Source organism: Strix uralensis, chromosome 8, assembly GCF_047716275.1.
Source record: "Strix uralensis isolate ZFMK-TIS-50842 chromosome 8, bStrUra1, whole genome shotgun sequence".
Lineage (NCBI taxonomy): Eukaryota > Metazoa > Chordata > Aves > Strigiformes > Strigidae > Strix > Strix uralensis.
Genome location: NC_133979.1, coordinates 2,272,586 through 2,296,958, shown reverse-complemented (window position 1 = coordinate 2,296,958; position 24,373 = coordinate 2,272,586). Strand labels below are relative to the sequence as shown.

At 49.6% G+C, this 24,373-nt stretch overlaps 1 protein-coding gene across 4 annotated transcripts in view; it reads left to right on the top strand.

The window, feature by feature from the left end:
• Positions 1-24,373, top strand: part of PDE4B (phosphodiesterase 4B) — a 195,343-nt gene that overhangs the window by 110,482 nt on the left and 60,488 nt on the right. The gene's annotated exons all lie outside the window — the stretch shown is intronic.

The following is a 24,373-nucleotide window of genomic DNA, read 5'->3' as shown; positions in this document are numbered from 1 at the left end:
CTTGCAAAGACGTGATTCAGCAGCACCTCACATGTCATGATTTATGCCAGCAGAGGAAATCATCCTGAAAAATATATTCAGAATTATAATTTGAGGTTATTTTTTCAGACTAGTCGTTCTCCGTTAGCTGGGGATCTGCTATACTCATCTCTGCATGGGCCACCTCCCCCAGTGGCTTCAGCAGCTCATGATCACTTCATGATGCTCTCCAGCCCTCAGCACCAAGGAGTCTGAAATCCTTCCCTGGGGACACTCTTTGGGAACATATCTGGAATTGTTGACAAACATGGAGAGAACAGCCATCCTTCTTAGCTTTCTGGACAAGAGGGACTACGTGCCATCTACTGGAGCCTGACCTATTTCTACAGAGTAGCTGGCTTGTTTCTGGTCACATCATCCAGAGCCTGTTAGCAATGACTTTAGGTGAAAGGAAACCAAGACATCAGAACTCGCTTGGGTGACGTTTTGATTCCCTGCTGTGTTTCTAAGCCTGAATCCTTGTGGTTCTTGAACCCCAGGGAAATTGTCTTCGATGTTGTCTTACCTTGATGTGTAGGGTACAGTGTCAGAGTCAAAAGATCTTGATCCCTGCACAGTTCATCGCATTCCCATCACTGGTTCTGCCCACCTGAAATGTTGAGGTACACCTGTTTATTTGTAGGTAGGTGACAAGTTTGTCCATGGAAAGTTGCCATAGCATTGAGGTTGGGTTTTTTTGTCTTTGCCTAGAGCTGAAAAGAGAAAAGAAAAGCCTTACAATACACTTCAAAGCAGCCCACGTTCTTGTTGGTGCCTATGAGATAAAAAGATGATTTCGTATTTGTCCCAGTTGAAATCCTATTGTGAGCAGAGCCATAGCACATCCAAGAAGTTTGTTTTGGTGTGTAGACAAGGACCTTCGCAACCAAAATTCTATTGAGTTTTGTCACCCGCAGCAGATCCGGGGCATTTTGGCATAATCCGACCAGAGACAAGACGGTGCATGAAGCAGTTTCCCTGTAGAGGTGGTGTATTTGGTACTGAATATATTTTGCAGTGATTCAAAGGCTGTAGATTGAAAAAAAAACAAAGAAATAAACTTGTATCTTGCCACAAGTTCTGTGGGGAGCCAGAGGCAGCGGGTCTGTTGGGTGCCAACAGGGCACCGAGTCAATGAGTCTGCAGAATTTGGCCCCAAAATTCCCCTTTCACAGAATGGAGGAAGGAGCTGTGATGCATCTCTCTGCTAATTAGAGAAACCTGTTTTCTCTCCAGCCGTTGCCTAATATTTCCTAGATGTTTACAAACTTCATCTGAACATACAATGAAATAATTTATCTCAGAGAAGTAAGGCTGCGGCTCTCGGTGGGTGCCCAGGAAAGTCACTTGGCATGGCTGCGTCCCCGCTGCCACCCGTTCCTGTTGGCTGTTGGTGAAGGCGATGGGCTGGCGTTGGCTGTGTTGGCACCACGGCACGCGAGGATAGCAGGTCCTGTGCCGTGACACGCCTGCTCCTTGGCACCCAGGAAAGCTTCGAGTGGGGAAGTAGGGACCTGTTGAACTGAAGTGTGTGCACCACTGAACTGCTCACTCCTGAGGTGCTCAACTCTTGGTTTTCTGAGGAGTTAGATAAATATTTCTTAGATTTAATCTCTGTTTAGAAAGAGGAAAAAAGTTATGTCCTTCTGTTTATAATCTATTCCTTAGAATTTTACAATAAACTCAACGCAACCTGAGAATTTCAAAAGTTACACAAAGGGCAAGCTGGCAAGGCTCTTGAAAAGCTCTAAATCACATTTTATTGTTCAGTTATCTTATGAAAGTCTATTGTTTTTATGCCGATCATATATAATTTTGTTTTAATCTTTATTATATGCTGTATTTTGACATTTCTGTTCAATTTTTATCACTTCCTTAGCATAGAAACAGACATTTAAAGATGGTTTAGCAATTAGTTTGGGAGGAGAGGTTAATTAAAAATACAAAGGCAGTGGTGAAATGGGTCTGTCTTAGGTACATCATTCTAGGTCCTATTGGGTGTTTCTAGTTAGACAACTTTTTTTTTCCAGATCAAATAAACGCAGTAGATTTCTGTCTTAAAGTGTTCAGCATGGTGCCATACATGACATGGTGAGATGTAAGCTGGAGGTGTGGGTTGCAACCAGAGCTGGAAGGTGGACAAGGAAGGAGCTGTAGGGGCAATGCACTGGAATTGGTGCTACGATAAGGACAGTGTGTAGGCTGGAGGAAGCAGTGGGGTTTCTCAGGGATAAATCCTACCTCTGATCAAGGGGATCGAGTGCCCCTCAGTCAGTTTGCAGATGACACCAAGTTGGGTGGGAGTGTGGATCTGCTTGAGGGTAGGGAGGCTCTGCAGAGAGATCTGGACAGGCTGGAGCAATGGGCTGAGGACAACTGGAGGAGTTTCAATAAGGCCAAATGCCGGGTGCTGCACTTGGGCCACAACAACCCCCAGCAGCGCTACAAGCTTGGGGAGGAGTGGCTGGAGAGCTGCCAGTCAGAGAGGGACCTGGGGGGGGAGGTGATTGCCAGCCGGCTGAACATGAGCCAGCAGTGTGCCCAGGTGGCCAAGAAGGCCAATGGCATCCTGGCTTGTATCAGCAATAGCATAGCCAGCAGGGACGGGGAACAGATCTTACCCCTGTACTTGGCACTTGTGAGGTCGCACCTCGATTACTGTGTTCAGTTTTGGGCCCCTCGCTCCAAAAAGGCCCTTGAATGACTCGAGCGTGTCCAGAGAAGGGCAACGGAGCTGGTGCAGGGTCTGGAGCACAGGTCTGATGGGGAGCGGCTGAGGGAACTGGGGGGGTTTAGTCTGGAGAAGAGGAGGCTGAGGGGAGACCTCATGGCCCTCTGCAACTCCCTGAAAGGAGGGTGCAGAGAGGGGGGATGAGTCTCTTGAGCCAAGGAACAAGCGCCAGGCCAAGAGGGAATGGCCTCAAGCTGCACCAGGGCAGGGTCAGACTGGCTCTTAGGAAGTATTTCTTTGCAGAAGGGGTTGTTGGGCGTTGGAATGGGCTGCCCAGGGCAGGGGGGGAGTCCCCATCCCCGGAGGGGTTGAAGAGTCGGGTTGACCCAGCGCTGAGGGATCTGGTGGAGTTGGGAACGGTCAGGGTGAGGTTCATGGTTGGACTGGAGGATCTTCAAGCTCTTTTCCAACCAAGGTGATTGTGATCCTCTGACATATTTTCATTGCTATGGTTGTGTTGATTCCATCTTTTGATGTTCCGTACACCCGCTGTGGCACGCTGTGGTACAGCACTGGAAGGGTCACCTGGCCTTGGTGAAGTCCAGCAATATGGAGCGTAAGGTCCCGTATGTGGGGATCAAAGCTTCAGCTGTACGCTGGAAACTCATTAGCTGAGGAGGAGAGCCGATGTGCTGACCGGGACAGCCATGAGCCCAGTACGGGCATGGGGGCTCCCCGGCAAGCGGCTGCGGTGCTGGAGGTGGGACCTCACCGTGGGGCAGTGCCTGCTGGTGTGCAGCACCCCGGGGCATCCCCGCTGGGGCAGCTGGGGACCTGGCCTAGGAATTTGAAGAAACCAAGTACTCGGGAGAAGCTTGGTAAGTTTATGGAGGAGATTGTCTGGTGTAGAGTCTGCAGTAACAGAGGGCTGGACACAGGGACCCATAAAGTTTCTTCCCGATTTCTGGACCTGATCTTACTCTGCTGTGTAATTGCTTCCACACCATTACATGGGACAGGGTATGGGCTCAGGTAGGAGTGATTTAAATACTAGGTGGTATGAACTTCCCACCGAAGGGCTGCAGTCTGTCCCCGTCCCCATGGTCTCCGAGTTCCCAGCTCTTGGTCTTTTGGGAGCCATCCCAGCTGCAAACCCCTTACCCAACGTACGGAGTCCAGCCTGTCACCCACTGTCACCCGCCTCTAACCCTGCAGTGGGCCAGCTCAGCTCAATAAACCCATGGAAAACCTGTGTTGCTTTGCCTCAGGTGAGCGGTGTGCCAGGTGGGAGCAGGGTGGGGGGAGCAGGGTCACCCCCAGGCGGTCTGAACCCTGGAGAAGCTTTACTGTAAGAACACCAAGGGGAAGATATTGAAGCCAGCTGGAGGAAGTGCAGTCAGCGATTTCTTATAAATCATCTCTGCTTCAGCTAAAGCGAGAATCCCTGCACACGTCAACGCTTCCCAACAATCCCCACACGCGTCAACACTTCCTGACTCCAGTGAGAGCCCCGGGGGCGTTGAAGCTGGATGACATCATGAGGAAAAGGAGTGAATTCACACGGAGGGTGACGCCAGGGAACTAAATTCCTGGGTTTGCCAGCTGAGCTGTGCCTTGCAAAGCAGAGCAGAGGAAGGCTAAACACCCAGTGAGGTTCAACATGTGTCTTTCTTACTTGTGATCTGAGTCCAGTTTTGGGACTGAGAGCCTGTCGGTCTCCTAAACAAATGTTTCTTGTTAACCCTTTCTGACGGTGAGGAGCAGAGCAAAGTGGTTGGCTCTGCGTGTGTCCACATCCAGGGCCAGGGAGCTTGAAGTGGGGACCACAGTCCGTCTCAGTGGAGCAGGTTGGGCCAGCGAATCCACAAGAAGTGGTGTCCTGCCTGGTTGTGAAGAACCAACGTGTGGATGCCTACGGACTGCACAACATTTAGAAGGACGCCCACCACTCGTAGCAAGCACAAACTAGTCCTCCTCTTGCAAGAAACGAGACAGAGAGGATGCCCCAGAGGTCCAGAGAGCATCATGCTTGGCCGTCCTGCAGCACCAAGCTGCTCTGGCATGTGCCTCTCAACCTCCTGTAGGGCTGCCTGGCTGCAGAGCTCCCATGTCCAGCCAAGAGAAGAAGGGCAGGGTTAGGAACTTCTTCATTACGCATTGTCTGCTCCTGAAGTTACAGATCTCTCGAGATCAACGTGCTGTCTCGACAAGATTACTGACTTCTGGTTTGAGTCTTGGTGTTGGGTCAAATTGTCAAGGCCCTCATGACCACCTTGGTAGGACCATCAAGCTCCCAGTGTTGTAACTCTGGGGAGAGCGAGGCCGCTGGGTTGCAGCTTGATTTCATCTGTTGGCAGTTAGAGACACTTGTGAGAACAGAGATTTACTGGAGGAACGTGGCGGTGAAGGAGATGCTGTGTCTCTACCGAGCCATGTAGAGTGCCTAAAAGGGCTTTCTTGAAAATCTAGAGAATAAATATTAGCTGAAGGAATAGACATCTGTGAGTGAAGTTTTGAAGTGGGTATGTATTGAATGTCCTAGTTTCACTCAGATCACAAAAGTCTGCCTACATTTTTTTTCATCTGTAAAGATAGTAAATTGTTTGGAGTGGAGTCTGGAAGAACAAGCTGACCCCCTTTTGCTTTACTGCAATAAAATTATACAGTGTTTTAAAAACCTATTTTATTAAACTCTACACTTAATGCTGCTTTCCCAGACCAGTTTTAGCTCCAGTAAAGCAAGCCCAGCTAATGAGGTCAGCTGATGACTGATGCAATATTATATATTTATTTCAGATTAAATGTGTTGAGAAGTGGATTCTGACCAAAAAAAAAAAAAAATCCCTTCTTGGGAGGAAACACAGAAAATTGCCAAAGCTCTAGCAAAAGCATTGCCTTCAATCAGGTCTGACATGTTAGTACAACAGTATGTGGAAGTATAAATAGTTTGCTGCTAACGTACGTTAGCCACGTTGCTTGATGCATGGCTGGAAGGTGCTGGGGCTGTAGCAGGATACACGCAGAGGAGGAACATTTATAGAAAAAGGGACGGAGTTTCTAAGTATCAACCAGCCCCCTCACCTAATGCTTTGCTTTCCTTGTCAGCACTCCCGTGCATCCATAAATAAACTCTGCAATTATATCCTTTTCTTCGGAAGAGGTGTAATTCTGCGGAGCCGAGTCCGAGCAAGCTCCGGTGCCAGTGAGCCAAGGCCACGGCACGGCTCCTGTGAGCTCGCAGCTGGGGACCGAGTGGCAGCCCAGATTTCCAGCCCAAACTCTCCGACTCTTTGCTTCTCTGAGTTTAAGTCATGAACTTATCAGTCACACATTTTTATGCAACTTAATATCTTTTACGTGGCTACATTTTCTCTTCTGTTATTAAAAAAGGAAAAGCTCTCATGGGCATGAATGAGGATTTATGTAATAGGTTGCAATGGCTCCATCAAAGCCATTGTGCTCTATCTTGTGAATATCTATTTAATCGGTGGTTTTAAAAAAAGACCTTATTTGTGCTAAGTGATTTTTCTTTCTTAGACTGCAGCAAGAATTTCATACTCTTGTGAAGATGGAGTGCAGCCAGTCCAGCTACTCTCAGCTTGAATGCTGCTATTGAACTGCCTTTGTGCTGGCAAGAGGTTCAAGTACTAAAGACACTATTCAGATGACTGTGGAGCTACTGCAAGAGTCTAGGAAGGAACATTGCTAGGATGCTACTTCTGTGATGAAGTACCGGGGTTTGTTAACTAACCTGTTAAATTCAGGTCAATAAGCAGCTCAGTTACGCTCACTCACATTTTCGACATCACAAATTTGCTTGAGAAGCCACATCCTTCCATGGGTCGCCACTATAATTTAGGAGTTAGGCCAACCTTTGATGTCTTGAAGGCACCCAGGAGGTTTCAGCCCCTGCTCCCAGAGACAACTTTGCTCTGTCAGCCCTCGCGCGTTGCCCTTGGTAAGAGCAGTCTATAGTGGGAGTGTTGATTACCAGCCAACTGAACAGGAGCCAGCAGTGTGCCCAGGTGGCCAAGAAGACCAATGGCATCCTGGCTTGTATCAGCAATAGCGTAGCCAGCAGGGACAGGGAAGGGATCTTACCCCTGTGCTCGGCACTTGTGAGGCCACACCTCGATGACTGGGTTCAGTTTTGGGCCCCTCACTCCAAAAAGGCCATTGAATGACTCGAGCATGTCCAGAGAAGGGCAACAGAGCTGGTGCAGGGTCTGGAGCACAGGTCTGATGGGGAGCGGCTGAGGGAACTGGGGGGGTTTAGTCTGGAGAAGAGGAGGCTGAGGGGAGACCTCATCGCCCTCTACAACTCCCTGAAAGGAGGGTGCAGAGAGGGGGAATGAGTCTCTTGAGCCAAGCAACAAGCGCCAGGCCAAGAGGGAATGGCCTCAAGCTGTGCCAGGGCAGGGTCAGACTGGCTCTTAGGAAGTATTTCTTTGCAGAAGGGATTGTTGGGCGTTAGAATGGGCTGCCCAGGGCAGGGGGGGAGTCCCCATCCCTGGAGGGGTTGAAGAGTCGGGTTGACCTAGCGCTGAGGGATCTGGTGGAGTTGGGAACGGTCAGTGTGAGGTTCATGGTTGGACTGGAGGATCTTCAAGCTCTTTTCCAACTGAGATGATTCTGTGATTCTGTAGTTAAGGCAGCGCTGCCGGCTCCCTGCCGCCACCAGGCCAGCGAGCGGGAGGGTCATAGGAGGATGAGATCCCCCAGCACGTCCATGGTTATGTTCTCAGGCTGTCTCAGCGCATGGTGGCTTTTTGCTTCCACCTCACCTAGGGAAATGAAAAGGGATGGGGGTTAATTCTGGCTTTGCTTAGTGAGACTAGTGGAGCCTGCCGGATATAAATTTAGACAGAATTTGGTTTCTGCGTGTGGCTGGTTAACACCACACACAAAAAAGGTTGCGTTGTTAGATTAAGTCATGGAGAATATTTCTTACAGTGGTAAAGTAAAAGGCCATAATGAATAACATGTGTTCCTACCAGTAATAAATCTTTGCACTTAAGCAAGGTGACTTCTGCACGGCTTCTCAGCCTGGCACATGCCATTTTCCTCTCCGCTCCGTTATTGAATACGCTGAACAGTCTCCCTTTGACCAATTAAAGCAGTACCTTGGCAGAAAGAGAAGATCACAGACCAGTTAGGACTGACTCTGCTAAGCACAAAAGGGCTTGACATTAGGGTTTTGTTCCCCAGTTGCATCTCATGCCACCCAGCTATCTCGTTTGCTCTTCACATGACTTACCATCAGGCCCTTGATATCTGCCTGGCATTTTATGGTCCCCTTGGTCAGATGTTTTGCTGGGTGATGCCAGGTTATTAATATCATGTGTCACATTTTATTCTGGCTGAGCGGTATAAAGGGAATACCCATTGTTTGTCTCCCACCCTGGGTCTGTAATCTTGATCTTTTCCAGACACTCCCGGCGGCTGGCAGACAGATAGCACACAGTCCTGCTTGCCCCGGGACTGATTGGTTTCTTGGACATCGTCCAGTTCCAAATACATCAACACATTTGCAGAAAGGTTTCCTAACCTGAAAACTCAGAGCTGGAAGGAAGGAAGGAGCTGGATTTCTGCTGGAGTTCAGCAAAAGCACAAAGAGCAGGAGGAAAAGTTTCAGGAACTGCATCTCAGCTTGGGCTGGAGAAGGCAGATGCCTGAGCTGGGATGGGAGGATGTGAGCCAGTGCTAAGTCTCCCAGTCTCTTGCTGGGGATTAATCTGAGTTTAAACAGGCTAATTTTAATCCATCTTTCCAATTTAAATGATATGGCTAGCAGCGATCTAGCACACGCAGCTTTTCTCCAAGCAGATGAAGGGTTAAACACCCCCCGTTTGGTGCTGAGCTGCAGGAAGAATTATAGACATATATAATTATAGAATTATTGGTCTGAAAACCAGTAGCGAGCACATGCTGCTGGGCTCAGCCCTCGCAGAAGGTGTTGGTTTTTGCGCCGGGCTGTTTGCTCAGTGATCCAGCATCGCTGGGGCCCTGATTGCATGTGCCGATGTCAGACCCACTACTGCAGCTCTGCCTGCCCTGCCGGCTGTCCCAGTGGCCCTCCAGCCACCCCCCCACCCCGAGGCTTTCAGCAGCTCCTCACTAGTTTCAGGTGTTTTCTCTCACGTGTTTCATCAGTGAAATCCAACATTTCTTTCTCCCCCTTTGGAATACCACACCTGTGCATGCTGTCTTCAGGTTTTGTGATATTTAGAGTTTTCACACATTTCCTCAATTTTTCTTTGGATGTTGATTATCTCTGCCCACTCATTCTTCATTAGCTCAGTACAAACCTTTATCAATACAATAAAATACTCAGAACGTCTAAATTCTAGATGTGGACACCAGTGATACATCCAGGAGCAGCCTGAGGAGCACCAAGAAGGATTAGAGAGCGCTGGGAGCGGCAGTGAGGGACTCTGGAGCGCAGGTGTTTTTTTCATCAGTCCTCCCAGTCAAAGGGAAAGGGTTTGAAAGGACCAGTTCACTCTGGCAGGTTAATAAGTGGTTACGGGATTGGTGCCTCAGCCAGGGGTTTGGCTATTTATCACTTTGAGAAACCTGGTGTGGTGGGGTTCATCTGTCAGAGAGGGGGAAGAGGCTTCCCACGCTGGTGAAGAGGGATTTAAACTAAAGTCACCAGGGCAGAGGAGCTTCAATCCATCCCACTCCTACCAGTTTGATGCTGGTGCCACCAATAGATGCCCAGAGCCTGGCGAGGGGTCACAGGGCAGCAGGAGAGCACCTGAGGAGCAGCACAAAGGAATTCCAGCCAGTGAGTCAGCTCCATCGGGGCCCAACTTAAATGCTTCTGTGGAAACGCGTGTAGCAAAGCATGGGGAATAAACAAGAGGAGTTAGAGATGTGGGCATGCCTGCAGCCTCCGATCTTGGCATCATGGAGATGTGGTGGGATGGCTCCTATGACTGGAGAGTTGGAATGGAAGGACACAGGCTCTTTAGGAAGGACAGGCAGGGAGATGAGGAGCGGGGATTACTCTCTATGTCAGTGCCCAGCTGGAGTGCCTGGAGCTCTGCCTGGGGATGGGTGAGGAGCCAACGAGAGTTTATGGGTCAGGATTAAAGGGAGAGCAGGGACAACGGACGTTATAGTGGGGTCTGCTACAGGCCACCCCACCAGGAAGACCAAGCGGATGAGACAGACAGGAGCAGCCTCACGTTCACATGCCCTGGTCCTCCTGGGGGACTTCAACCACCCCGATATCTGTTGGAGGGACAACACAGCAGGGCATAAGCAATTCCAGGAGGTTCCTGGAATGCATGAATGAGAACTTCCTTCTCCAAGTGATAAGAGGAGCCAACAAGGAGAGGTGCAATGCTGGACTTTGTGCTCACCAAGGAGGAGCTGGTGGAGAGTGTGAAGCTCAAGGCTGCAGTGATGAGGTGGTGGAGTTCAAGATCCTTAAGACGACGGAGGAGGACACACAGCCAACTTGCTACCCTGGACTTCAGGAGAGCAGCCTTTGGTCTCTTCAGGGATCTGCTTGGCAGAGTAACATAGGATAAAGCCCTGGAGGGAAGAGGGGCCCAAGAAAGCTGGTTGATATTCAAGGATCACCTCCTCCAAGCTCAGGAGCGATGCAGCCCAACAAAGAGGAAGTCAGGTAAGAATACCAGGAGGCTGCATGGATGGACAAGAAGCTCCTGGACAAGCTCAGACACAAAAAGGAGCCTACAGGGGGTGGAAGCAAGGACGGGCAGCCTGGGAGGAATACAGAGAAACTGTCCGGGTAGCTGGGGATCAGGTTAGGAAAGCCAAAGCCCTGGTAGAATTGTATCTGCCCAGGGATGTCAAGAGCACAAAAAAAGCTTTAACAAGTACATTGGTGGTAAAAGGAAGACTATGGAAAATGTGGACCCTCTCTGGAAGGAAAAGTGAGACTTGGTCACCTGGGATATGGAGAAGGCTGAGGTACTCAACGACTTTTTTGCCTCAGTCTTCACCAATGAGGGCTCCAGCCACACTGCCCAAGGCACAGGAGGCAAAGGCAAGGACTGGGAGAAAGAAGAACCGCCCACTGTAGAAGATCGGGTTCAAGATCATCCAAGGAACCTGAAGGTGCGCAAGTCCATGGGACCTGATGGGACCTGATGGGTCCAGATGAGGCCACAAAGATGCTCAGGAGGCTGGAGCACCTCCCCTGTGAGTTGTGGGGGTTCGGCTGGAGAAGAGAAGGCTCCAGGGAGACCTTAGAGTGGCCTCCCAGGACTGAAAGGGACTACAGGAAAGGGGGGAGGGACTCTTGATCAGGGGGGTAGGGATAGGATGAGGGGTAATGGGTTTAAACTGACAGAGGGGAGATTTAGATTAGATGTAAGGAAGAAATTGTTCCCTGTGAGGGTGGTGAGGCCCTGGCAGAGGTTGCCCAGAGAAGCTGTGGCTGCCCCCTCCCTGGAAGGGTTCAAGGCCAGGTTGGACGGGGCTTTGGGCAACCTGGGCTAGTGGAAGGTGTCCCTGCCCAGGGCAGGGAGTGGCACTGGATGGGCTTTAAGGTCCCTTCCAACCCAAACTACTCTGTGAGTCTATGATTCCATGATTCTATTAGCTCAAGAATGAAGCTTTTACTATGAGACGTGAGTCTTAAACTGGAATCAGATATAATGATTTTGTGCCATGCCTACACATTTATGCTTATTCACGCTGAAAACTTCACCTTCTGCATCATTAAATGATAATCAATTGTAGCAAGTATTCTGCTAATATTTCTTCCTAGTCTCCAAGTGTTTGTGGCTGTATTGCTGCATTGTTTGCTATTACTGGACTTGATGAGTTATAGCTGTATTTAACATATTCATAGTTTGGGGCTGCAATGTATTTTGCTCTGTGCTCCCACGTCTTTATTTCTTTTGAACAGTGCAGCTTTATGATTTGTAGTAAGTGACTCCAAAATAGTGATTCCAGCAAGTGATTTTCAACATGAAACAGCTTCTAAGGGATCACTAATTAAGGAAGATCAAAATGAGCCCTGAAGCAGGTCTTGGGAAGATTTGCAGGTCTAGAGAAAATAACAGTGTTATTAAATGATATTTTGGGTGCCAACAGTGCGCTATCTGCTTTCACATCAGAGAAATAATTCCTTCCCAAGAGGTTTTTAGAAGCGCAGCACAGAGGAGTCGGTTGAGACACAGTGCGTGAGGAGGCAGTGTAGGAGGCTGACGGGAGCTTTTCTGAAGGGCTCCATGGCAAGATGATGATCTGAGGTAGGACTTGAGCAAGGAGGTAGTTTGGCAATGCGAAGACGCAGCCTGTTGCGAGCACAAACACGCTGTAGTGGAGTCACGAGGTGGTTGTGAAACTGTGCGTAGAGGAAGTGGCAAACCGGGAGTTTCGGCCGCGCGATGAGAGCCAGGAATGGAGCGGGGCTTCCTGCAGAGAGAGGAGGAGGACGGGGATGAGGATCGCAGAGGGGTCGGCCTGTTTGGATACTTGTTTTGGATGGAGAAGCAAGCTGTAAAGATGCTAGAAAGGTTAAAGAAAGAAAAAAAGGCAGATAATGGATATTATGCTATGGGTAATAATGTTTGCCTCCTTCCTAAAGTGTTCTGCGATCAATAGCTGGCAGGCCTGCAAGGGCCAACATCCTGAGCTCCACCACACCTGGAAAATCTGGGGCCTTGTTTTTACTGTATGAGCTCACCCTTTGGCATAAACGACATGAAACATGCTGCAAAACTTCTGCCCTGCCTGACTTTTTGGGCCCATAGTCACTCCTCTAGAAGGTTTTATTCTTGCTGCCCACTATTTGTCTTCTCTCCATGTTGTAGAAGGTTTTCCTTCTGCTAAATGCAGTTTGCTGTCCAGAATGATGAAAGCTCACTTCAGAGCGTGTGATTTAATAGCAGAAAACAAAAATCTGTCGTTTAAATTCACCCTCTTTTTCCCCCTTTTGTTTTCAGACAGCCTGAGGAGGAAGGGAGGGAGCATGGGCAGGCAGAGCGTGTCACTGCTGGTCACTGCCAAGGCTGCACTCGGGTGTCCCTTCCAGCTCACTATTGTTAGTAAAAATGCAAATATATGGAAATACTTTTTTTTTGCATGCCAGCAGATGGCATGCTTTGCATTTCCTGCCTCTGCCTGCACACGTGCTGAGCTATGGGGGTTATCTGGAGCTACGGTAACAGCGTTGGTGGCAGAGGCGATGCTGGAGGTGTCTTGTTTGGGATGATGCAATGTGGTTTTGACTCCAACCCCTTGCTTGGGTCTTGCCTGTGCCTGCTCTGCTGGCCGGGCTTCGGCGTAGTGTGGGAGAGAAGGGGTTTGGTGGGCAGGTTTCTGCCTTCCCCATGCGGCGCTGGGGAGGCAGCAAGGGGGCAAAGAGACCCCAAACCTGGCAGCTCATCCCTGTGTGTGTCCTGTGACAGCCCCCAAATAAGCGTGAGAGTGGATGGATGTTCCACTCAAGAGAGCGGATGGATGTTCAGTGGGATGTGGCTCGTCCCTGGTGACTCACAGACACTGGTGGGGAAACATGGGCACCGCAGGAATCGGCTCCCTCCGAGTGAGCTGGGACGACGGGGGCAAAGCCGCCAGGCTCCATCCCGCAGTGTTTTAGGCAATTATGCTATTAATCCCACCAGTAATAACATCAAGTTGGTGTTTACCCCCATCACTCCTACAGGAAAGCTGTTCAGTGATCTGTCTGTTCTCGAGGCAAAAATTTTTCCTCTGATTTGAGCCTCAGTTTATTCCTGTCCACTTTATACCCACTTGTTCTTGTGCCAGCGTTGTCCTTTAGCTTGAAGACCTCATCTCCTCTGCTGGCCTTTGCCCCTGGCACACGTAGGGAAGCAGAGCGTCATCCCTCAGTGGGTGTTTCAGCAGGATGAAACAGAGCTGAGCCCCTCTGGCCTTCCCATCAAGACCTTGATATGTTAATGGCAATAAAACAAATGAGCAGCGAGAAGCATGGTGATGGCTGTGGCTGGGATTGACCAGAGCGAGTGAGGAGCTGTGATTTCGAATCATACCTGTGAGCCATTTCTCTGCATTTGCTTAGCTACAGGGATGGCAGAAATACTGTCATTGCCAGTGAAGTAGTTAGAGCAGATATTTAGTATTGGTATTATTTGTTGTTGCGCTACCCTGGAAGAGGGAGCCGTTTCCCACCGTCCATTCCATCCGTGTGCCAAACCACTTAGAGTAAACATGGGACTTTCTGCCAAAGGGCCAGGTTTTTCCATCCTTAATATTTTGTCCTCAGATAGTTACCAGTTGGCAGATGCTCATGGTTTGGGCTTGAAATGATCAATAAGAGCTATAAAAAAGGTTGCCCTTGAAATCACATCAGTATACTTTGCCATTTGCTATATACGGTGTCTTTTGCTGTTGATACAAAAGATGAAGAGTGCAGACATTTGAAAGATGTGAAGCAGGTAAAATTTTGCTGAAATGTACCCAACTGGATTAATTATTTTTGGGAGGGCCGAGTCTCCAAAGGATTTAATAATCTGAATACCATTTTAGGAAATTTCATTGTCTTTTTGCTGTTAGGGAATGCAGCAACCAATTATGGAGATAAAGCCAAAAACCAGGTCAAATAATTATTTTATGAATGAAGTGAAAAGGCTTGGTGCGCTCCTCAGTGCAGCAGCTTTCCGCACATCCACTTTTGGGTGTTGTAGATGGGCTGAGGGTGGTTTAAAACATTAGTGCAGAAAATCTGTAAATCTTCTGGCTCAAAGGCTGTCTGTCCTCCCAGTTCAGATTAACCAGGTAAAATGAAAAAATCTGTGGCCTCTGTAACTTGTTAAAAATTATTGTCGCTTTATTCCTGTCTCCAGCCTGTCTGACAGCAGATCAGAACAGCTATTTGATTTGTAGCTGATGCCTTCGTGCAGCCTGGTGCAGCCGGACAGAGTTATGGCAGAGCAAAGCGGCTCGCTGTGAGCTCGCTGGCCTCTTTGCAAAGGTAGAAGTGCCTCTTGGAGTCTCTTTTTAAGGTCAGGATGAAATAAAGCATGACTCTGGCTGGCAGCCTCCTGATGCTCTGGGTCCGTACAGATACGGGAACACTTTGCTACGTACTGGAAGCAAAGGTCGTTTGCTGTACAGGACCCCTGAGACTTGTGCTGCTGGCTTGTGTTTGCCATTAGTGCGCTGTATGCTTTGGGAAGAGTGTTAAGAGCAGATTACACTTAATAGGTATGTGAGACACTTTAAGATGCATGGATAAAAGATGCAATATAGGACTGTAATTCTCCTTTTAATACCAGTAATACCCTGGTGGGGAAAAGGCGAAGCTGGACCCCATGTCCCCACTTGCTGGGGGGGAGGAAGCGGGGCTTGTCTGTGGGCCAAAATGCTGTAAGGACTACGAAAAGGCCATTGAATGACTTGAGCGTGTCCAGAGAAGGGCAACGGAGCTGGTGCAGGGTCTGGAGCACAGGTCTGATGGGGAGCGGCTGAGGGAACTGGGGGGGTTTAGTCTGGAGAAGAGGAGGCTGAGGGGAGACCTCATCGCCCTCTGCAACTCCCTGAAAGGAGGGTGCAGAGAGGGGGGATGAGTCTCTTGAGCCAAGGAACAAGCGCCAGGACAAGAGGGAATGGCCTCAAGCTGCGCCAGGGCAGGGTCAGACTGGCTCTTAGGAAGGATTTCTTTGCAGAAGGGGTTGTTGGGCGTTGGAATGGGCTGCCCAGGGCAGGGGGGAGTCCCCATCCCTGGAGGGGTTGAAGAGTCGGGTTGACCCAGCGCTGAGGGATGTGGTGGAGTTGGGAACGGTCAGTGTGAGGTTCATGGTTGGACTGGAGGAGCTTCAAGGGCTTTTCCAATCGAGATGATTCTGGGATTCTGTGAAGGTGACCTCAAGTCTCCCCAGAAGGCACCAGGTCCCCATCACGAGCCAGGCCACTGTGGGCAGCTCCTCCATGGGAGGCACCGCCCAGGTGTGGCGTATTGAGAAAGAGTCTGTAAAATATTACGGTGCTTAGATGTGGCTGTAAAAGCTGAGCTGACACTGAACAGGGCCTAACAGCCGGGCCAGACTGGGGTAAATACTGTCCTGTAACTTGAATGTAACCGTCTGTGCCACAGAACGGCACCATTTCGCAGAGCAGGGGATGCCAAAATCCATTGAGTGTCTGCTGAGGAGCACTGTGCTGTCCCTGTGCCACCTGTACCGCCAGCCACAGGCATGCGACTGCCTGGCCAGTGCCTTGCCAGCAGGGAAAAGGTGGCGATTGTCCCTTCGGTGAGACCCAGCCACCTCCTTCAGCACAGCAAAGGCACAACCTGTGTGCCGGAGCAGATTTGGTGCTGAGGATCCAGGAGCGGGTGGAGGGTGCTGGGCAGAAACACCCGCAGGGCGGGGAGAAGAGTAATAACAATAAGAGTAAGTGCTGCACAGGGAGGGTAATACCTCTTAAATGCCTCAGTGTGGGCAGCAGTGGTAGCAAAGAAAAGCAGCCGCTCCATCGGTTACTAGCTAGAATATTTTCAGGAGGAAAAAGCCCTTAGGAAGTGGCATTGCTGCCTGTGCGGAGGGTGACCGCGCTCACACCCAGCTGCATTTACAAGCTCTGGAGGTGAAAATAAGGAGGGTGTCTGCTGTGTTTGACTATGCCTTGCATTTTCCAGAGATTAATGGCAGTGAACCACAGTAAGATGATAAAATAGCCCAGGATGTACATTTGGAAAAATAACAACTGGTTTATAGAATTCAGGATTTCTTCTTTGGGGGACTTAAACAACCACATGATGTTAGCTTGTTACAGGATAACGCCAAGCTACTTATCTGTAGTAAACACGAAAAGGATTAGATTTTTTGGAACCCTCTGTGCTAGAAGAAAATCCAAACTCATTTTTACCTCCCTCCTGTACTTTTCCGACCATCTGGCGGCTGCTCCAGCCTAGCGCGAGGTGGCAGCCAGCGTGGCACGGCACTGCATGCTGTCCTTGGGCCCACGCCGCAGCTCCAGCAGCGCCGGGGAGCACGTGGCCATGGGGAGAGGTAACGGCTCAAGGACCTGACGTGCGAGACGCCGAGGTAGCGGACACTGAACAAGCAGGTAGCATGACAGCTGCTTTGTAGTGAGTAGGGCTTTAAAAAACTAAAGGAGCGCTTCGTACCATCTGTTAAAACCCAGCGGCGCTGGTGTGGAGCTGGTGGCTGGACTGGTGTTTGCTGCCGTGCAAACCATCAGCGTCACAAGGGAGTGAGTTACACTGGAGGGCTGTAAGGGCTCTGCCTGTGTATTTTCATTTTTAGCTCTGTGCTACACTGAAGGCAGTCCTGGGCTGCGAAGGGAGAGCCACCAGCTCTCAGGTCTGCCCCGCACTGCCATTCACTGGTGAGGCCGCCCCTTGATGAGTGGGTTCAGTTTTAGGCCCCTCACTCCAAAAAGGCCCTTGAATGACTCGAGCGTGGCCAGAGAAGGGCAACGGAGCTGGTGCAGGGTCTGGAGCACAGGTCTGATGGGGAGGGGCTGAGGGAACTGGGGGGGTTTAGTCTGGAGAAGAGGAGGCTGAGGGGAGACCTCATCGCCCTCTGCAACTCCCTGAAAGGAGGGTGCAGAGAGGGGGGATGAGTCTCTTGAGCCAAAGAACCAGCGCCAGGACAAGAGGGAATGGCCTCAAGCTGCGCCAGGGCAGGGTCAGACTGGCTCTTAGGAAGTATTTCTTTGCAAAAGGGGTTGTTGGGCGTTGGAATGGGCTGCCCAGGGCAGGGGGGGAGTCCCCATCCCCGGAGGGGTTGAAGAGTCGGGTTGACCCAGCGCTGAGGGATCTGGTGGAGTTGAGAACGGTCAGTGTGAGGTTCATGGTTGGACTGGAGGATCTTCAAGGGCTTTTCCAACCGAGATGATTCTGGGATTCAAAGCAGTTTGTAAGGACAAGGCGAGCCAATTCCTGGCCCTGCGGCAGCACACAGGCTGCGGGCCATGGCAGGGGGCTCTGGTTATTCTGCCTCCATTGCACCCTTTGAACAAGAGAGCTGCTAGGAGGAGTAAACTTCTATATTCAGAGATAACAAAGTCAAATAAACATATATTTTTGTGTTGTGATACATACAGAGGCTTAATAACATGTTTAGCAGCAGATGACAGTTTACATTACAAACACTTGAGGAAGTGCTGCTGGGTTTTCTGTGCCAGGCAGCTGTGATACACGGTGCTGGGGAGGGACTGGGAGGAATTTGGGGGCTGTATTTCAGGAGCCACGGGTGTTTAGGCTCTGGAGATAAAAAAGAGTCAGGAGCCACTTGAGGGACAAACCTGGCAGAGGGATTTGTGCACTTTTGAGAGGCCCCTGAGAGCAATAAGATTTTTGCCTTTAGGAGAAGGTTAGGAGGGGGGAAAAAGCACTAATCTGTGCGGTGCTGAGAGCTTGTGCCCGTGCTGAGGCATTTGCGTCGGCTGCCGGTGCACTCAGCTCCGGCATGCCCGCTGTGTGCCCGATCCTGTTTCATTAATGCTGATGGTTTCAAGCACAGACCTTTCCACATGAAAGATTATTGAGAAAAACCAGCAAGCTGTTCTGATAATGGGAAACAGGTGCACAGAATTAGATAGTAGTGAGAAGCAGTTGTGCCTGTGCAGAGCTGAAGGTGTAAGAAACAACATTTTTCATTGCTAATGGTGTTAAAAATCCAACTGAATATCTTGGGGAGAAACGGGGCTTTAATGATTGCGAGAGGATCTTTATAATTAGCAGAGTCTGCCCAAACTTCCTGAAATACTGCATTTTGGAAGTATATTTGATACCATCATAAAGGTGGTACCGTAGTTGGAAGATCAGGAGTAAAGCCCTCAGGAATGAGTCTGGGAAGGCAAAGCAGATGGTAAGCCCTCTTGTAGAGTCAGTGCTGTCATCCTCAAGAAAAGTGTAAATTTGTAACATAAACAGTACACAAGCCTGCCTGCTTTGATAGACTTAAATGTGTCTATCTTTGTGTTTTATATCGCAGATCTAGAAACAAACTGTGGGGCTGCAGAGCTCTCATGGTAACCATTTGACTTGCAATGACTATTCAAATGACTCTGAATTACATCGAAATCGTGGTGCAATCCTATTTTTCAGTTTTTATGCCAAATCTTACCACATTCCAAAGCTGCTGGCGGGTGATGCTGATCCAGGGACAATGCGTTCCCGATGCTGTCTCTTGCTTATAGCTACTCCACCAAAAAGTTTTGTGCCAAAACCCCCTTGCAGAGGTAGATCAAAGAGCTCAAAAGCCTGAATTGTTGCATAAGTTGGAGGCAGCATCTTCTGTCGGGACCCCTTGACAGCTGCCATGTTTTCATGTGAGGGTGGTGACGTGCTTTGGGAAGGAGCAGGGCTGGTTTAGGATTGATTTAGGACTGGTTTGATGGGAACAGGTCCTCACGCACGCTGGAAGCAGCTGGCCCCATCGCTGGGTGGGTGCAAAGCCGACTGGAGGGCGATGGGGAGTCCCACAGCAGGGATCCCTCTGCCTGCAGAGGTTTGGTTGGACTTTCTCCCCATGATAAAGGACTGCAGTAGTTTTTAATGTAGAGAAATTGTAGTCATTACTGTAAAACTGCACATTTTGGAGAGTTGGGGGTTGCTTTTATTAAGTTTCTTTGTTTTGCAGAATGACTCATGAAACCTCGTTGTGTTTTCCAGCCGAGCATGATTTCTCCTGGCTTGCCATTGCCTGATTTCCTCTGTTGGTTACCGTGTTGCAACCACATCTTTGCACAGGTCCAAAGCAAGTGGAGAGTTCGGAGCGAGCTACAGCTAACTCCTGCCACCTGCTGTCTCACTTTAGTAAAATCCTGGCTTATTAAAAATTGCAGAGGGGCAAAGGAGATGGAGCTGCGGCTGCCCCGTCGCTTGGGCTGACCTCCCCACCGAGCATTGCTCTGCAGCCACCCTGCTCGGCCCACTGCCGTCCTGCCACCTCCTCCTCCTCCCCCACCACCAACCTTCCTCTCATCCCACCACGTAAGCAGAGAGCCTGGAGCCTGGCTTTGGAGAGAAAGGCCACCTTCCTTCACAGCTCGGCAGTGCTGAGAGCCGAGACTGGCCGGGCTGCCCCGGCCACAGCACGCTTTGCCGTCGCCGCGCTGGCTGCGCACTTGCCGGGATGGGTTTTGCTTGGTGGGGCTGCTCTTCCCGTTGGGTGACACTGGGATTTGTGACTTTCCCTGTCCACCGGATCCCCCTCATTGTCTGCTGCTGGGTTTCTGCTGGTGACCAGTAACCCTGAGAATATGCTCACCGTGGGGGTGCCGCTCAGGAATTTCACATCCCCGAATCCACTGTTAGAAGGGCCTCAGGAGACTTGGTTTTGTCTGCAAACTTGCAGTTATTTTCTGGCGTAGGGATCTCACCACTGATTCGTCTCAGTGGTTAATTAATGCCCATCCCACACAGCCACTGTCACCTTTCCTCCTGCGGAGCCAGTTTTAGGCTCTGTACAAGTGGGCTCAACTCTTAGAAGCCCTCGGTGGCCTCCAGACACACCGTCACCCCCTGAGACTGTCACAGCGCTCAGAAACGGGGGCTGAATAAACCTGAGAATGCAGGTCCAGCAGTGCGCTGGAGCTCCCAAGAGCAAGGCACACTTTTTAGAGAGGACATCTCCTACGAGGGACAGGTATTCATGTACCTTAAACGATTTATAGGATTATAGGTTTGTGACCTGTATGTTCAGATAACACAATTTTAAGTCTTAACAGTGCCCAACCCTGGACATGCTGGGCATCCCCATGCTCTGCAGAGAGCCCTGGGGTCAGCACAGGAGGTGAGGGAACAAAGCAGCACATCATGGTGCGTGACTGTGCTTTGGGCCAAAGATATTTCATCCACCATCCCTTGGTATGGACATGGGGTGAGGAGCAACTGTAGAATAACAGATCGTTTGCTGATTTTTTACCTCCGGAGCTTGCCACCAGCGCTTTGGTGCTCCTGTGCCAATGTTGTTTCACAAATGGGGTGTCTTGACTGCGAGTGCTGCTGCTTGAAGATAAACCACAAAGCAAATTTCAGCTTTTTTTCTCTAGGCTGTTGTAGTGACGCTTTGTGCTTCGCCATCCTTATTTTTAACTAGCCAAGTGGAGCTTTATTTTCCACTTAGGCGAAGACTATGAAGTGCTGCAAACTTTGGAGAGGACCCTTACAATCTGCCGAGTGTCCTGAACATGATGCCACGCTGATGATTAAATTTTTCCAGCAGAGCTCATCAGTTAACTTCTAATGAAAAAATTTAGTGGAAAATGCAGCTCTGAGAGGGCAACTTTACAATCCAATTGCAATTCTTACCAATTTCAGCAAATGTTTGTTTGGGAGATGTTTTTGGCATCGGTACACAATTCTAGATGGGCTGTTGTACAAACCAAGAGCAACTGGTGAACTTAATGTGCAGCAGAGATTTGAAAAACACAAGGTTAAGCTCTTGCTCCACAGATCTCAGGCCACATTCTCCTAATGTTGGGTCATCTGGGGGAAATAGTTTCCCATATTTGACTTCTTGTAACTATGAAAAAACCACAACAGCAGAGACTTAGGCCTGGGTTTTGGCCATCCCAGTGAAGACCTTGCCCACACAGCCCTACCTCTGGGAGTGCCTGTTCATGAGCACAAAATTGGACATTTTTGGTAGAGATAAGTACAAACTCCTGGTTAACCTTCACTTTTTGGGGGGGGAATTTTCGGTTAACTTAATGACTGAGCACATGGTTGGCTGAGTGCTGGATCAGGCCCAAGGAAGGGGAGCCAGATGAGGGGGCCGGCATGGCTGCCGGCTGAGCTTGCGGAAAGAAATCAAAACGCCTTTCCAGCTGGATTAACTGCGTGATCTGTGCTGCGGCGTCCCAGGAGCTGGCACGGGGAGCACGGGCAGCTGCCTGCGTGCACGTGGGGGGGCTGGAAGCAGCCACGGCGCTCCGAGCTGGGCGTCAACTGTGCCGGGCTTCTCCCTAACGCAGCCTGAATGTCTCCAGCTCATCCCAGCGTGAGCTGCGAGTGCTGTGGAAGTCTGGAAAACTCGCATGGTTCAGGCAAACTGTTTCCTGGGGAGCTTTGCCTTTGCCAAGGTTTAACCTCCACCTTTACCCAGGTCACAGAGCGCCAGGGTTCTTCTTACACCTCTGGCTGTGAAGCTGTTCATGTCCTTTGAAGGTATTGAAAATCTCTGGACTTAAGTGGGAATTTCTGACAGAGGGACTCAGAATAGGCCTAGGCTATCAGAGAGGGGTTTTTTACGTTAAAAGAGGGAAAGGGAAGGGAGTTTGAGTATCTTCCACCTACCTCAAGGCATAGAAGCCGTGCTACAGTCATGCAAAACCAGATCTTTGGTGGATAGTTCCCCTCTTATTAAACTTACCCCTTTGCTGGTGAGTAGTCTTCTTTGCAAAAGATGCTCTTGTATCAACCTTACCCCCTGCCTCCTTCTCTTCGCCTCTTACACACGTTTTAAACCTTGTGTGTTAATGTTTTCTCCCAAACCAATTGCTAATGTCTCCCAGCAAGTGGCAGGGACGGTATCAGACAGCCAGAAGAAGCTCTGCTCAGCGAAACGCTCAGGTTTAGTTCATTGCTGTACTTCTATTTGTGGCAGTAAACTAAATGTTCTCGATTGAAGGTTTTGCAATAAAATGTTTTGAGTAATCAGAGCTAATTTTCTGAATAGGTATGGATTAATTATCAGCTGGCTGTTGTTTGTAGATGCCATAGTTACAGAGATTAGTTTTTTCCGTTGATTATTTTGTGGGTACAAATAAAGTGTACTCAAGCAGTCATTGGTGAAAGAGCCGATAATAAAAGAAGAGAATATTAATTGAGCACTTACCAGTTTCAAGATGTACTTATGCAGTTGGGTAAGTAAATGCTACAGTGAGGCAGGGTAGATGTAGGAATCTCCTTCAATGCCTACTGTATTATACTGGTGCCCTGCCTTTGGATTTCCAAAGAATCTAAAAATCTTTGCACTGGTGATTATGCTTTTTTTAATTGCATTAATTAAATGCATGCTCTCATGCATTTTTTAATCCTTGAGGAACCGTGTGCAGCACCTAATAGCACGAGAGTAAAGTAGTTCCCCTCTCTCTGCAGCCACGAGGAACAGAATAACTGCCAGGAGACGCAGTCTTTTATCGCTCCACCCCAGTAAGTAGTTTCTGGAGACATCAAAAATAACTCAGAGCACCCACTCCCTCCCAACCACATACACAACTGTAAATAAATATTTATGTTATAAATATAACTGCTCAGGCAGCGTATGCAGTCCCTCACGCACAAAGTGTTATTGCTGATATTTGATAAATTGTTCAGCAATTCATCGGTTGTTCATACAAAGTAGTTGGCGTGTGCCAGGCAGCAGCGTGCGGCCGGAGCTGCCACGTCAGGGCATGCAGCTTGTGTTTCACCGTCGCTGCTGCTTCCAGGGCAGCTCCTGCGTCCCCCTCCTGCGTCACTGGATGCTATTTAGTGTCACGGTGCAGCTCGGTGCCCCTCCGGGAAAGGCATTCAGTTGTGTTACACAGGAACCTGAAATGCTTCTGCAAAACCTAAGGCTGAGGTTGTAGTTGGTGCCCGGGTTTTGAATGGTGGGAGAGTTTGGCCCCTGCTCTGCATCCTTCCTGCCAATTCCCAGAGAACCATGGACAGGCCACACTGTAAAATTTGGATTTTAATCAGATTTCCTGATCAGGAGGTAGAAAGCCTTACTGCTTTGAGGTGTCAGCTCGCTGTCCCAACAGGGGGGAGGCTGCCTTTGTTCTGAGCCTGCTTGGTCTTGTGTTCTCTGCGGCCTCATGTCTGAATAATGCCGGTCCAGTTCAGCGATGGCACCTTCATGTCAGTGGTTTTCTCCAAGACTGTCTCTACCTGTGATTCCCTTCTGCGGTGTTCGGTGTTTGTTTTCCCCTTCTCATTTATCCCTCGGTCGACCTGTATTGAATCTCTGTATGTACGTGTGGATTCACAGTAGAGAAGGAGAGGAAGCCCAGATATATTTTGCAACTGGACACAGGCTCCTTTATTTTTTTTTGTGACTGTGTGTGTTACTTTCAGATCTACCAGAGGTTTTGCTGGGTTTTTTTGCCTGGATGCTTTATCTGCCTCCTCCTGCAGTAGTGAAAAGCACTCTGTGTGCTCTGCAGAGCAGCGGGAGGGACGGGGTCTGCCCTGCCGCCGTGCTCGGGGGGATATTTTGGCTTAATATGATGAGTGGGGGCAGGCAGCAGTGGGGAGGGATGGGGAAATGTCTGGCAGGGATCGCAGTCGCTGTTGTGGCCATGGTCCGAGTGCGTGCCCGGCTGGGTGGTGCGCGGTCACCAGGCGGTCATCAGGCACAACAAACTTGGGAGAACATCAGGAACAGGGAGAGGCCTTGTAGGACTGAGGACTCGGCTCCTACTGCAAGTGAGATGAAGCCTCAGACTTCCAAAGGCAAGAAAATTCATGCTGAACACAGCCGTACTTCACTTGGCTTAGCTGGAACATGGTCACACATATGGTATTTATATCAGATCCAAATGCCCAAGCAAAGGAGGCCAACCTGCTTATTTTCAGGGTTTACGAGGGGTGTCGCTTGCTAAAGTGTCCAGGGTGACTTCAGCCACGAGCTGCAGCAGCCAAGTTATGAAACCGTAAGAAAGTGGGTGTATAATGGAAACGGTGACAGAAGGTTTGGGGCTTTTTTTTTTTACATTTTTTAAACAGTCCTCCATTTTGCAGCCCATCTGTTT